At 39.9% G+C, this 16,476-nt stretch overlaps 1 pseudogene; it reads right to left on the reverse strand.

The window, feature by feature from the left end:
* The window catches only part of LOC124554866, a 71,687-nt pseudogene that overhangs the window by 26,764 nt on the left and 28,447 nt on the right, over window positions 1-16,476 (reverse strand).

Genomic DNA, 16,476 nt, shown 5'->3' on the forward strand with positions numbered 1-16,476 from the left:
GTGCCAGTGTTCATGCTGACTATAGGGATTCACACGGATCATGTGTAATTTGACATCTGGTCCTGTAAACTTACTTCTGCTCAACGTGAAAAATTCTCCAATCCACATTTTATAATTAACCTTAACATATCAAATAATGCACCCTTCGATATAACTGCTTATTGTCCACTTCCCATCACTCTATTCCCAATGTCAACCCAGTTGACCTCTTCTTCTAATCCAAAAACCATGGTTGACTCAATGTTTGCTATTGCAAGCTATTGCTATTGCAGCACAAAAGTGCCAGAGGCACCAGTAATTATATATAATTAAAAATACTAGAAAGTAAGGCTCACTGGTCCGTACATGCTAAGACAAACACTACAAGTGTCTAAGACACCGCGCTCTCACACAACAAGTACAAGGTCTGAATACATTCCATTTACGATACACTAAACTGTTTCATTCACGGTGCAATATACATACTCTCTCCCCAATAAACAGAATAGTTATAACTCAATTGTTCACAAGTGTATATTATGACTCTTGCCACAGCTATGCAGTCAGTATGCCACAGGGGTGCCATAGAAAGGAAGCAGGTTCAATTCCTTGTAGAGCCGGGAAATTCTGCTCGGTGGACGGACTGGAATAGGGTACACTCTGCTTGTAGTTCCAGCTGAGGAGCTACTCAAGTGAGAAGCAGTGTCTTCAACTTCTGGAAGTTGATAACAGCCTGGAGAGTTGTATACTGACCCCCTAACTCTCCATATATATATAGTAGAGGACATCTCTCGAAGGGCATTGCGTGGTCTTCTGGGCCCAATGCAGAGTTCCTTTATCAATGTATATTGTATATCACCACTTGTACACACTCATCAGCACAGTACCATATTGTCTCTTCGCGTGGCAAATTTTTATTCCCTTGTTTCCAGATCAAGATTTTTCCACTTCCTCTTCTTCTTCTTCTTCTTCTTCTTCTTCTTCTTCTTCTTTTTTTTTTACTTGTACCACACATATTCCACACGGTTTATGCTCACTCCTTCAATGATACTTCCTATCCTCCTCTAGTGTCCGAGTTGTCCCTGCTTTCCTGCGTGTTTGTTGGTTTAAACACCCTTGTTTCAAAAGAGAGTGACAGCTTCGATACAGTCTTGTCAACATTTTGTATTTTTATTTAGCAATTATTGTTTGAGCCTTATAGGCGAATGTCACAAGATATTGTCAACCACTGCATTCACTAGATTGGAATGGGGTTCATGGTAACTTATCAATTCAGTTTTTAAGTTGCTGCTATCTTTTTCATCCTATCTTGGACTAGCTTTTCCATACTCCCACTCTATTTTATGTAGTCAAACAGTTATCTGCCCTTGCAAACTTGCTCCTTTACTACCAAGTTAACTAATACTGGGCAGCCTAACAGAAGTTCCAATGTCCAGTCTTTCACCACAATTCACCTACACACACTTTTCACTCACTGATTTTCTTTTTTCAATGTCATAAATATTTTGCTTTCACAGACTGCTGTGCTATGAACATAAAATTGTAGGAACATCTGCCTCACAGGTCATTTTTATTTTTTTATTAAAGAATATGTTCCTTGCTTATTCCTATTTGCTTCTGATACATTTCTATTCTCACTTTTATTTTGTTTTGATCCATTTCTTTTTTCTTTGATAGACAAGTCAAACAACAATGGCAATATGTTGCAGCCCCTTGTGTTTCACCCTACTTACTACGAACTTACTTTTCTTAGCTTCCAATTTTATTAGTCACTTGGTTTTTAAGATACTTAAATTAATTGTTTGACCCTGTATTTTTATATCTTATTTTACCTTCGGTTGATAAAGGATTTCTGGTATGCTCACAAAGAGAGAGCTGATTCTTCCCACCCCTCACCCCCCTTACCTTGTCCTGAAGCAAACTTATCGCCAAGTATCTTGCAGTTTTTTTCCTATTATTAATCTCTTAGTCTAGTCATCAATTTAAAAGTGTCAGTTGTTGGTCCCATTGTCTAATAATTTGTACATTTATACACATTAAGTTCCAATTTTTATTTGGAACATATAGACTCTGATAATCATGAATCACAGTTCAAATGGCTCTGGGCACTATAGGACTTAACATCTGAGCCAAGGCAGGATTCAAACCTGCGACCGTAGCAGTCGCGCAGTTCTGCACTGAAGCGCCTAGAACCGCTCGGCAACAGTGGCTGACGAATCATAGTTACCATCACATGGACAGAAATATTGTGTTAACTTTATTACAACATAGGGACATAACTAAAAATGTCTTTACATAATTTCCAGTTCTGATTACTTTCCTTTAATTTAATCTCACAAATAGGTTAGTGTAACATGATGTTGACAGAGGCAAATTATATATACTCACAAATTATTTAGCTAGAGGTATCTGGTTTGTATGTCTGGGAGGGAGGAGGGTGCAAGTTGAAAACTTCAAGAAAAGATTACTCATTTCATACCCGCTGGATTTAACTGCAGTTTATCTCTTCCATATACCAACCACATACCTAATGTGCATGGCAAACAGTTTGAAAGTATTATTCTATACTCAGCATTTGGAACTATCAGTTCCTTAATGAGAGAGGAAAGAGGGATAAGTTTCTGAAGGTCTCAAAGGTCACTCGGACTCCATGACTAATGTGAGGACAAGAGGAACAAATGTGTCTATAAGAAGTTTTGGAATTTCACCTCCTGGAGGTAAAATACTGATCAGTCTGTCAGTCTTCTATTAATTTTATGGTTTCCTCACATGAATTTTCACTTGGACACGATTATTCTATGTTTCATCACTCACCTGAGAGATATCTCTGAATTCCCAAAGAGGCACACCTTCAAATTGCCATCAGCTGTTATCCGTAAACGGTTGCACGTGCCACAGAAGTGTTCACTCATTGAGGTAATAAATCCCACATGTCCCTTGAAGCCCGGCACATGGTATGCCTGCAAAAAGAAATTGTAAGAAAATAGCTACTGCTGTTGTGAAAATACTATAAATGTGTTGCTCACCAAGTGGAGGAAGGAGAAAATGTGCATTAAGGGGAGTTTGAACGCCATATCCTGACAATGTTAAATTTAGTGACTTAACTTCCCCGTATTTCAGGAACAACTGTAGCCATTGACAAGAAACTTTTACAGGACATTAAACTATATGTTCTGAGTGTTACAATAATTGCATTTCAGCCACTGCTTTTGGAAATACAATTTTTTAATTACACAGTTAAAATTTTGTGTACTTTTTTGTATGTTATTCTAAATAATTTTATTTATACATAACATTATGTTCTTCTTTTAGTTCAGAAGGCTCAGGATACATACTGAAAATTTGAATTCGCTATTCGAATTAGTTACTGAGATTTAGGGAAAAATGCAAGACAAAATGTAAATTTTCAGGAAGAATTTTTAAAGTTTTAATAGACTGTAACTCAATATATGCTTAACATTTTATTTTTAGTCACTCAGAAGCACCCTGCACCATACTGTATATCATCCTCTTGATCTTTTTTAAGTTTTTTCTTGTTTTCTTCTTTCTGGACTCCGTAGTGGCCAACTGTGCTGCGTACTCTGCTTTACCAGTGCAAACCTTGTCCATCCATTCAAATTCTCTGATGCAGTTTGCTCCAGAATTAATTCCCATATGTTGTAGCACTTTCACGCTACCAATGTTGCCATCATTAAAAGCAATAACAGCATGACTGACCCCCACTTTAGTGTCTTCGTTACAAGAAAAACATTTTTTGGTCTACATCTACATCTACATCCATACTCCTCAAGCCACCTGATGGTGTAGGGTACCTTGAGTACCTCTATTGGTTCTCCCTTCTATTCCAGTCTCGTATTGTTCGTGGAAAGAAGCATTGTCGGTATGCCTATGTGCGGGCTCTAATCTCTCTCATTTTATCCTCATGGTCTCTTTGCGAGATATACGTAGGAGGGAGCAATATACTGCTTGACTCCTCGGTAAAAGTATGTTCTTGAAACTTCAACAAAAGCCCATACCGAGCTACTGAGCGTCCCCCCTGCAGAGTCTTCCACTGGAGTTCATCTAACATCTCTGTAACTCTTTCGCGATTACTAAATGATCCTATAACGAAGCATGCTGCTCTCTGTTGGATCTTCTCTATCTCTTCTATCAACCCTATCTGGTACGGATCCCACACTGCTGAGCAGTATTCAAACAGTGGGCGAACAAGTGTACTGTAACCTAATTCCTTTGTTTTCGGATTGCATTTCCTTAGGATTCTTCCAATGAATCTCAGTCTGGCATCTGATTTACCCATGATCAACTTTATATGATCATTCCATTTTAAATCACTCCTAATGCATACTCCCAGATAATTTATGGAATTAACTGCTTCCAATTGCTGACCTGCTATATTGTAGCTAAATGATATGGGATCTTTCTTTCTATGTATTTGCAGCACATTACACTTGTCTACATTGAGATTCAATTGCCATTCCCTAAACCATGCATCAATTCGCTGCAGATCATCCTGCATTTCAGTACCATTTTCCATTGTTGCAACCTCTCGATATACCACAGCATCATCCGCAAAAAGCCTCAGTGAACTTCCAATGTCATTCACAAGGTCATTTATGTATATTGTGAATAGCAACGGTCCTACGACACTCCCCTGCAGCACACCTGAAATCACTCTTACTTCGGAAGACTTCTCTCCATTGAGAATGACATGCTACTTTCTGTTATCTAGCAACTCTTCAATCCAATCACATAATTGGTCTGATAGTCCATATGCTCTTATTTTGTTCATTAAACGATTGCGGAGAACTGTATCGAACGCCTTGTGGAAGTCAAGAAACACAGCATCTGCCTGGGAACCCGTGTCCATGGCCCTCTGATTCTCGTGGACGAATAGCGCGAGCTGGGTTTCACACGATCGTCTTTTTCGAAACCCATGCTGATTCCTACAGAGTAGATTTCTAGTTTACAGAAAAGTCATAATATTCAAACATAATACATGTTCTAAAATTCTACAACTGATCGATGTTAGAGATATAGGTCTACAGTTCTGCACATCTGTTCGACGTCCCTTCTTGAAAACGGGGATGACCTGTGCCCTTTTCCAATTCTTTGGAACGCTACACTCTTGTAGAGACCTACGGCACATTACTGCAAGAAGGGGGGCAAGTTCCTTCACATACTCTGTGTAAAACTGAACTGGTATCCCATCAGGTCCAGCGGCCTTTCCTCTTTTGAGTGATTTTAATTGTTTCTCTATCCCTCTATTTCAATATCTACCATTTTGTCATCTGTGCGACAATCTAGAGAAGGAACTACAGTGCAGTCTTCCTCTGTGAAACAGCTTTGGAAAAAGACATTTAGTATTTCGGCTTTAGTCCATCATCCTCTGTTTCAGTACCTTTTTGGTCACAGAGTGTCTGGACATTTTGTTTTGATCCACCTACCGCTTTGACATAAGAGCAAAATTTCTTAGGATTTTCTGCCAAGTCAGTACATAGAACTTTACTTTCGAATTCATTTAACGCCTCTCGCATGGCCCTCCTCACATTACATTTCGCTTCGTGTAATTTTTGTTTGTCTGCAAGGTGTTGGCTATGTTTATGTTTGCTGTGAAGTTCCCTTTGCTTCCTCAGCAGTTTTCTAACTCGGTTGTTGTACCACGCTGGCTCTTTTCCATCTCTTATGATCTTGATTGGCACATACTCATCTAACGCATATTGTACGATGGTTTTGAACTTTGTCCACTGATCCTCAACACTATCTGTACTTAAAACAAAACTTTTGTGTTGAGCCATCAGGTACTCTGAAATCAGATTTTTGTCACTTTTACTAACCAGAAAGATTTTCGTACCTTTTTTAATATTTCTATTTATGGCTGAAATCATCGATGCAGTAACCGCTTTATGATCACTGATTCCCTGTTCTGCGTTAACCGTTTCAAATAGTTCGGGTCTGTTTGTCACTAATATGTTATCGCCATGAGTCAGTTCTCTGTTTAACTGCTCAAGGTAGTTTTCAGATAAAGCTCTTAAAAAATTTCACTGGATTCTTTGTCCCTGCCACCCATTATGAAAGTTTGAGTCTCCCAGTCCATATCGGGCAAATTAAAATCTCCACCCAGAACTATAACATGTTGGGCAAATCTAATCGAAATATTTTCCAAATTATCCTTCAGGTGCTCAGCCACAACAGCTGCTGAGCCAGGGGGCCTATAGAGACATCCAATTACTATGTCTGAGCCTGGTTTAACCGTGACCTTCACCTAAATTATTTCACATTTCGGATCTCCGTCAATTTCCTTCGATACTATTGCACTTCTTATCACTTTAAACATGCCTCCCCCTTCACTTTCCAGCATGTCTCTGCGGTATACATTCCAATCTGAGTTTAGAATTTATTACTGTTTACATCGGGTTTCAGCCAACTTTCTGTCCCTAGTACTATGTGGGCATTGTGACCGTTTATTAATGAGAGCAGTTCTGGGACCTTTCTATAGACGCTCCTGCAGTTTACTATTAGCACATTAATATTGTTATTCCCTGTTGCATTTTGTCTACTCCTACCTTGCCGCATCTCAGGAGGTGTCTTGTCGGGCCTAGGGAGGGAATTCTCTAACCTAAAAAACCCACATGTGCACTCCACACATACTCCGCTACACTTGTAGCCACTTCCTGCATGTAGTGCACGCGTGACCTATTCATGGGGACCCTACATTTCTCCACCCGATAGCGGATGTCGAGAAATTTGCACCCCAGATCTCCGCAGAATCGTCTGAGCCCCTGGTTTAAGCCTTCTACTCGGCTCCAAACCAGAGGACCACTATCGGTTCTCGGAACGATACTACAAATAGCTAGCTCAGATTCCACCCCGCGAGGCTTTCCGCCTTCACCAACTCCACTAACCGCCTGTATGAACTGAGGATGACCTCTGAACCCATACGGCAGGAGTCATTGGTGCCGACATGAGCAACAATTTGCAGTCGGGTGCACCCAGTGCTCTCTATCACTGCCGGCACGGCCTCCTCCACATCTCGGATGAGACCCCCGGCAAGCAGACAGAGTGAACACTGTCCTTCTTCCCCGACCTTTCCGCTATTTCCCTAAGGTGCTCCATCACCCGCCTAACGTTGGAGCTCCCAATAACTAATAAACCCCTCTCCCCATGTGCCTGCTCAGACCTTGCTGAAGGAGTGGCCACATGTCCACTCACAGGCAGAACGGGCGATGCCACACAGCCAGCCTCCACACTGACCCTCCGCCTCGTGCGCCGCGAATGCTGCTGAACCCGCCACTCCCCTTGGGAAGAGGGTGGCCCAACCGCGCCCGTTACCCGCAAAGATGTGTCGACAGAAGGGTCAGTGGGTGAAGCATGTATCACCTGGGGTGTACCATGCAAAGCACCAGACTCCCCACTGCCGCTACACTCCAAGGCAGCAGCCTGAAGACGGGTAACCGCGGCCATCAACACGTTCAGCTGTTCGTGAACAGTGGCCAGCTCCACCTGTGTCCATACACAGCAGTCACACATCCTATCCATCCTAAGAAATCAATTTACTGTAGAGAGTTAATCAACTTATAACTAGACTGCTAATTCACTAAAGGTGGCTGATAGTTGACTAAACTGTGGTTACTAGACACTTCCTGTAGAAAACAATGAAAATAGCCCTACCTGTCTCTGGACTGTATTGAAAACAAACACTAGCACTACTGGCACTATGGCTTACTAAACGGACTCTCTCTGACTGTATTCAAAACAAACACAAAATCTATGGAACACTATTACTAGCACTCGACAATAAAAAGCTTCCTAAAAGCAAAAACACATGGAAGAAGAAGTGACAAGTAAGAAAAATAGAGTTAATACTTAAATTAGCGTAGCTCGCTGCACAGCAGACATGACGCAGACGGCAGTTACGACAACACTGACACTATAAGTTTATTGAACGACTCATTGGGATTTTGAGTCTGACAATGCAGACACTTCTTCAATAATTCCAGATTGCCAGGTCTCTGTAAACAGGTTTTATGATATCCACAACTGCTGCTGGGATAGAATGTTTATGGCTGTATGACCTGTTTGAGTACTGGGCATTGCAGTAATTGCACCATGAACCAGATCCAGGAGGGCAAAGATGGTGTACTGGTTTATCATCAGCTGACAGTCTCTGGAAGAAGGTAGCCCGTACTGCCTGCTTCAATTTCAACAAATCCTCAGTATTATTTCTAATGGCAATCTCATAATACTGTTGTAGTTGATCAATCATTTTGTCTGTCAGCCTGCTTCTTATGGTCTTACCACCTGAAAGTTTCTTGTCTCTCAAACTTTGTTTCAACTTCCTCAATCTGGTACCCATCCTCTTCTGGACATGACCAACACATTCCAGTTCTGTGATAAGCTTCTCACCATAAGGCTGAGTGGCTACTACACTGTTATATGCATTTGAGTCTGCATAACCTAAGAACTTAGTGTAACACACTCGCCTTTAGTTTACAGATCGATTATAAATTTCAACAGCTTCACAGGCCTCCGTACGACTAGTTGTCCTTCATAATTTCTGTCACAGATATGCCCTTCTTCATGCCCTGATTTATACTTATAACAATGTTTGGTTAAAATCTGGAAATCTATTAGCTTTCCAGTATCCACACTGGTCACTGTAGCAACAGAATTCTTAGAAATGCAGCTGCGCTTCTACCAAGTGCCCCAAAAGCTACGGATATGTCAATCATACCATCGTTTATTTCAGCAGCTTCATTTGCAGCACACTTAATTGACTCACATGCAGCAGATTTCACAGCAGCTCCAATAAATCCTGCATACTTGTCCATTTTACAAAGTGGGCGTGGCATATACATCATGACACACATTGTTTCTGCTGCAGTGTAACCTTTGCCAATAGCTCTCAATCCATAAAACCACCTAACATTTATTTCAAAATAATTATCTTTACACTTATCAGAATTCCAAAATGAATGAGTATATTTACAACTGGCAGAATTAATGATACGTTTCCTGGCTAGTCCATTTGATACCTCAATGTCTTCATGTAAACTAACTGGCCCTCCACATACATACAGCACACACATTCACATAACACCCCTGTTAGGTTGTGTAAATGTATCAGAATATAACCTAACCTACCGTTTACTTGAGTTTTGTTTTGAGATAACTGTGTTATCACTATGTTTCATTTTAATCTTCGAAGCACTAATGGGTGTTTCGCTAGATACTCATGAGTTTGCCAGTATTTCGTTGTCTGTAACTTCACACACCACATGCTGAACGCAAAGTTTCTCTTTATACAAAAATTTATTACCATGAAACCCACATTTCTTAAAAACACTTCATTTTGGAGTCATACTTTTCGAGAGATTTACCAGTCTATTCGTCACTTTTCCTCGGAAGAACGTTAGCACTTCGATATACAAAGCATGTTTATACTATGAAAAGATACGATACTATTTTTGACAGTGCTACCATTACAAACACATAATTTAACATTTGTAACACAGTAATCCACAGCTTTCTACAGGGTGGTCCATTGATAGTGACCGGGCCAAATATCTCACGAAATAAGCATCAAATGAAAAAACTACAAAGAATGAAATTCGTCTAGCTTGAAGGGAGAAACCAGATGGCGCTATGGTTGGCCTGCTAGATGGCACTGCCATAGGTCAAACTCATATCAACTGCATTTTTTTAAAATAGGAACCCCCATTTTTTATTACATATTCATGTAGTACGTAAAGAAATATGAATGTTTTAGCTGGACCACTTTTTTCGCTTTGTGATAGATGGGGCTGTAATAGTCAAAAATGGTTCAAATGGCTCTGAGCACTATGGGACTTAACTTCTGAGGTCATCAGTCCCCTAGAACTTAGAACTACTTAAACCTAACTAACCTAAGGACATCACACACATCCATGCCCGAGGCAGGATTCGAACCTGCGAACGTAGCGGTCGCACGTTTCCAGACTGTAGCGCCTAGCACCGCTCGGCAACTCCGGCCAGCTGCTGTAATAGTCACAAACATATAAGTATGTGGTATCACATAACATTCCGCCAGTGCGGACGGTATTTGCTTCATGATACATTACCCGTTTTAAAATGGACCGTTTACCAATTGCGGAAAAGGTCGATATCATGTTGATGTATGGCTATTGTGATCAAAATGCCCAAGGGGTGTGTGCTATGTATGCTGCTCGGTATCCTGGACGACATCATCGAAGTGTCCGAACCATTCGCCGGATAGTTACATTATTTAAGGAAACAGGAAGTGTCCAGCCACATGTGGAACACCAACCACAACCTGCAACAAATGATGATGCCCTAGTAGATGTCTTAGCTGCTGGGGCAGCTAATCCTCACATCAGTAGCAGACAAATTGCGCGAGAATTGGTAATCTCAAAAACGTCGGTGTTGAGAATGCTACATCAACATCGATTGCACCCGTACCATATTTCTATGCACTATGAATTGCATGATGATGACTTTGAACGTCATGTACAGTTCTGCCACAGGGCACAAGAGAAATTACGGGACAATGAAAGATTTTTTGCATGCATTCTATTTAGCGATGAAGCATCATTCACCAACAGCGGTAACCTAAACCGCCATAATATGCACTATTGGGCAACGGAAAATCTACGATGGCAGTGACAAGTGGAACAGCAGCGACCTTGGCAGGTTAATGTATGGTGTGGCATTAAGAGAGGAAGGATAATTGGCCCCCATTTTATCGATGGCAATCTAAATGGTGCAATGTATGCTGATTTTCTGCGTAATGTTCTACCAATGTTACTACAAGATGTTTCACTGCATGACAGAATGGCGATGTACTTCCAACATGATGGATGTCCGGCACATAGTTTGCGTGCAGTTGAAGCAGTATTGAATAGCATATTTCATGAAAGGTGGATTGGTCGTCAAAGCACCATACCATGGCCCGCACGTTCACTGGATCTGACATCCCCAGATTTCTTTCTGTGGGGAAAGTTGAAGGATATTTGATATCGTGATCCACGGACAATGCCTGACAACATGCGTCAGTGCATTGTCAATGCATGTGCGAACATTACGGAAGGCGAGCTACTCACTGTTGAGAGGAATGTCATTACACGTATTGCCAAAGGCATTGAGGTTGACAGAAATCATTTTGAGCATTTATTGCATTAATGTGGTATTCACAGGTAATCACGCCATAACAGCATGCGTTCTCAGAAATGATAAGTTCACAAAGGTACATGTATCACATTGGAACAACCGAAATAAAATGTTCAAATGTACCTACATTCTGTATTTTAATTTAAAAAACCTACCTGTTACCAACTGTTTGTCTAAAATTATGAAACATATGTTTGTGACTATTACAGCAACATCTATCACAAAGCGAAGAAAGTGGTCCAACTAAAACATTCATATTTCTTTACGTATTACACGAATATGTAATAAAAAATGGGGTTCCTATTTTAAAAAAACACAGATGATATCAGTTTGAGCTATGGCAGTGCCTTATAGCAGGCCAACCATTGCGCCAGCTGGTTTCCCCCTTAGAGCTAGACAAATTTCTTTCTTTGTAGTTTTTTCGTTTGACACTTATTTCGTGAGATATTTGGCCCGGTCACAATCAATGGACTACCCTGTATATAAGAAATTACCGATTTTATTAGGTCTTGACGTAATGCATGTAAAAATTTTAACATTTTCAACTGGTGTAGATTATATTTTAGAAAATAAAATAAAATACTTCCCACACAAGTTTATAAGTAATATACATATCATTTTAGTTGGAGAATTGCAAATTTTATAATCAGATAAAAACCCAAAAAAGTGAAAAAGAATGTTTTCCCCTTCTAACTCCCCTTAAAGTTATGGAAATGTGCAAGCTTTTGGAGTCAGTGGCTTCTTCTTCTGGCAGAAACAATGAAGGGGAAGGAAAAGGGAAGAAATAAAAGGATTGTCAAGGTTTAGGAAATGGGGAGAGTTGCAGAGAAGCTGCAGAGAAACCCAGGCCAGGACAGACTTACTGAATGGGATGAGAAATATGTAACTAAACCAGTCCATCTCTCATACCACCAGCAGATGTGAAGTATTCTTGTGATCGGTAGTAAGTCATAAACATTAAATTATTTTCAATGTATGTTCATATGTAATACTGCACGTACCTTTGAGGTATCATTGGGCCCATTGGGAAGGGGATCAAAATCAGGCCACTGCTTTCTAATTATTTGGAGCATTTCACTAAAGGAGACCATCTTCCCATCATTCCATTTGTTGCCGCTGAAAGGCATGTACTCGATAAATCTTACATCAACATTTTTCTCTTTTGTTAACTCCACAAAACTGCACACTTCATCTTCATTAAAACCTCGCATTACAACACAAATTATCTGTGGAAGAAAGACACCATTAAAAACTTGGTATCAGATAAAGCATGGTTTAAACAGAGTTTGAAAGACTTTTTGATAGGCAACTCATCCTACTCTATACATGAATATCTTAACAGTGGCTGTTAGGCCAGCTTAAATAAGAATGTCTGTTAGATTTCAGTTCTGAGAGCACTTTGTCATAACAGTCAAGATTATGTACTTTTTGTTTGATAAATTTATGAATAGTGCATAACAATGTTTCGGTCTGACAGCGTATCAATTCTGAAAATATTAGCTGTTACAGTTTGTATTGTATTCGCCTAGTTTGACAATCTCCTGACAAATGATCAGGGTATTCAAATGTTTTATATTTTTTATGTTATACTTTCTGGCATGTTACTCACCCATGAGAATCATCTCATGTTTTGGGTCTTGGAACAAAAGCTTAATCTAATCTAATCTAACCTATAAAATAATGGTTCTACAAGTCTGTTGTTATATTTGTATACCTCACTGATTCTGTTAAATTAATCTTTTTCTCTCTTTTTAGAGAATGTGGGAATTTATCTTAGCATGCCAAACTGTTAACCTTCTTAACAATTTAAGAAAATTAAACTACATACATCTCCAATCCTTTTTCCCACTCCAACGCACACATCTTTTGCTGAAGGTATTATTTTAACTATTACATTAAATTATGAAGCTTTCTTGAAACTGTGCTGCCATTTGTGAAACAAAGTTAAAAGTGTTCTCAAGATAAAAGGTCTTCACAAAAGGAGCATTTAGTATCTGTGCAGGTAGTAACACTGACAGCCTTCATATAAACAAGCCCATATGGTAGAACATCCTGCTTTACACATACACGCAATGGCAGAAAAAAGGAAAAGAGCACACCTTTCATTCAAGCATTGAATATATAAACTGATGAGACAAAACACTATGACCTCCTGTTTGATAATGTGTTTGTCCACTGTTGGAACACAATACAGCAGTGATTTTGTGTGGGACAAGTTCAATAAATTTCAGGTATGTTCCCAACATTATGTGAGGTATGTTCCCAGCATTATGCAGCACCGCATGTCTAAGCACAGGTCATGTAATTCCCATAAATTGGAGATCAGTGGTTTCTGGGTGCAGAACTGGTATCTGATATCATCGCAGATGTATTCCATCAGATTCAGAAGGGGTGAATTTGATTCTGGCCTCGTGACACTGAAAGTCATATTGTTGAAACATGTCACCTTCATTAGGGACAGAGTGCGGACAGTGCACAATAATGTTCACACAGAACAAAGCTGTTATGGAGCCTTCAGTTACTACCACAGGACCCATAGAAGACCAGGTGAATGTCCTCCATAGCATAATATTGCTCCCACTGACCTAAGTATGTAGCAAAGTGCACCTTTCAAGCACCAATTCACTCTGTTGACAGTGTATGTGCACAAAACCGTCAAGCAGGTGTAATGCGAAACACGAATGATTCAACCAGATGACACATTTCTATTGATTCACTGCCCAATCTCAATGCTCCTGAGCCACAGAAATTGTAATTCAACAGTGTTGTCAACATGGGAACATACAGGGGTTGTCTACAGCAGAGCCCTATGTTTAACAATGTGCAATGATTGGTGTGCTCTGAAATACTCGTGCTTCCACCAGCACTGTGTCGTCAGACCTGCCACAGAAATTAGCTTCCTCAACCGAATGTCATCTTTTTCAAAGGAACCATCCCAGCATTTGCCTTAAATCAATTAGGGAAATCAAGGGAAACCCAAATTTTGGTGGCCCGATGGGTCTCGGGTCCGTTGTTCTCTCGAAGGCAAGTCCACTGTCTGACCACTGTGGTGGCATGACCTAGTCTTAATTAAGCCAGAAAATCCTGGGAAATGCTGACATACTTATTGATTTAAGATATAACAATTTAAAACAATCCTTTCATGAATTTCACTACAATTTTCTGCTCTTTTGAAAAAAAATTTCTTTTGACTGTTTTGATGTTGTTTAGTATGTTTAAATAATGATGGCAGTCTCTATAAAAGGGCAGTTTGACTTTTAAGTTTAGTTATACTGTTTTAAACTACATCCTTCATCTATTTGTCCACCCAGAAGTGCTATAGGATATAACTTGAAGACTATGGTGAGGTGGTGGGGGACAGTCATGTGTTGAGAAGGAGGTGCTGCCAGTAACGAAGTGTGTGAGGTGACGTTATTGACACTGCATACAGGGAGAATAAAAATACTCTATTCCATATTCATTTACAATCTACGTCTGGCCCCCCATATGGTTTTACTTTTCTCCAATAAGAAAAAAAGAAATTGTCAGTAACTGTCTTTATAAGGTCTTAAAAGGAAACAAACAATAGAAAATCTAGGCTGGAGTAATGACCATATTATAAAAAAGATACATTGCTATTCACTGTATACAGGAAATGTTAGGTCACAGACAAGCACAACAAAAAGACTACTAAACAAGTAAGCTTTCGATCAGAAAGTCTTCTTCCAAAGTGGACAAAACACGCACACACACACACACACACACACACACACTCACACATACACCCATGAGCGTTGTTTCTCCCATTATGCGCAGTTGCTCCCAGTCTGGCCCTAGCAGCCAGAGACAGTGGTCATGTATGTGTGATCTGCATTTGCGCGCGTGTGTGTGTGTGTGTGTGTGTGTGTGTGTGTGTGTGTGTGTGTGTGAATGGGGGTGGGGGGGGGGGGGGGTGTTTGCACCAAAAGCTTACGTGTTTAATAGGTGGTGTTTCCCCCCCCCCCCCTCCCCCCTGCCAGCAACACAACATCTACACTATACAGTGAGCGCCAATCTATCCTTTTCATAATACTGTCGTTACCACCTTGCCAAGAGGCATATTGTGGAGTAATCCGAAGGGCTCTACTAATTTGTACAAGAGGAAGGAGAGCACAATCTCAATGTAAGTTTTTAGAAAACTGGTATGTGCATTACTTCTCCAAACCTTTCAGAAAAGACACGGTATGCTCTTCATTCAGCAAGATGCGTAATAAACAATATTAGCAATACTGCATCAAACTTGTTCACTTTCATCTTTGGATTAAACATTCGATTTCAGAGAGTACAGAATTTGGCAGAATCAAATTTTGGGGATATGTGGAACTGGGACAATGGCATATTTTTTAAACATTCAACAAACTAAGCACTGCTGATTGCTACTTTTATTGTGTCTGCTGCTGCAATGCATATATGAAACTGTAAGTGCAGCATCTATGATGGAATAAAATGTTATACAAATGAAATAAACAGGCACAGTGAAATAGAGTAGTATGGCTCATCATTTCGGTCTCACAGATTAGCAGGTGTTGACTTGAAAGATAATACTTAAGAAGTATTTACTCAAATCCAAGCCGCACTTTTTTTCCGGTTTTTGTAATCCAAAAAACCGCCTGCGGCTTAGAATCGAGTGCAAAGCAAGTGGAAGTTCTGAAAAATGTCAGTAGGTGCTGAAACAACTAACTTCTGCCGTCGAATATATGTAGCGCTACACAGGCATGCTTCATAGGCACAAAGATAAATACTGGCGCCAAAACCTCTGCGTCAGTAAATAAATTAAAAAAAAAAAGGTGGAAGACAATTTTCATACATTATCCAAAGAAGTAAATACAAATTCCGTATTGTTCATCTTCGAATGTAGCAGAACTTCAATGTATTACGAAAATCCGACTGGCAAGACTGTTTGGGATGTTTGTCAATATGGCCAACTCTACGTTCTGAATGTTTTCCTACCTGTGAGAAGAGATGGTTGCTAATAGGAACCTGATGAAATGTGAATCACATGCAGTATTCTCTTCATCATAAGAGTAATACGAATATAAACATTTTGCCATGTATTCTTTCGTGTTTGCTGCTATCTTATTTAAATCCTGTCTGCCTAATAAACTACGAAACTAGAGTGAGACAACAGCAAATGCGGAAGAATATACGTATCGTGTCATGTTTATATTCGTATTATTCTTATGCCTAATAGTGATACAGTCAGAAATGAAGCATGTCAACTGACTAGATTTTTATATCTAAGATGACTCTAATTTCTGTGCAGAATTTGATGTACTAAAGAAGCGGCCGCAAAGATTTTCAAATGGAGAAAAATTT

This window comes from Schistocerca americana, chromosome X (genome assembly GCF_021461395.2).
Source record: "Schistocerca americana isolate TAMUIC-IGC-003095 chromosome X, iqSchAmer2.1, whole genome shotgun sequence".
In the NCBI taxonomy this organism is placed as follows: domain Eukaryota; kingdom Metazoa; phylum Arthropoda; class Insecta; order Orthoptera; family Acrididae; genus Schistocerca; species Schistocerca americana.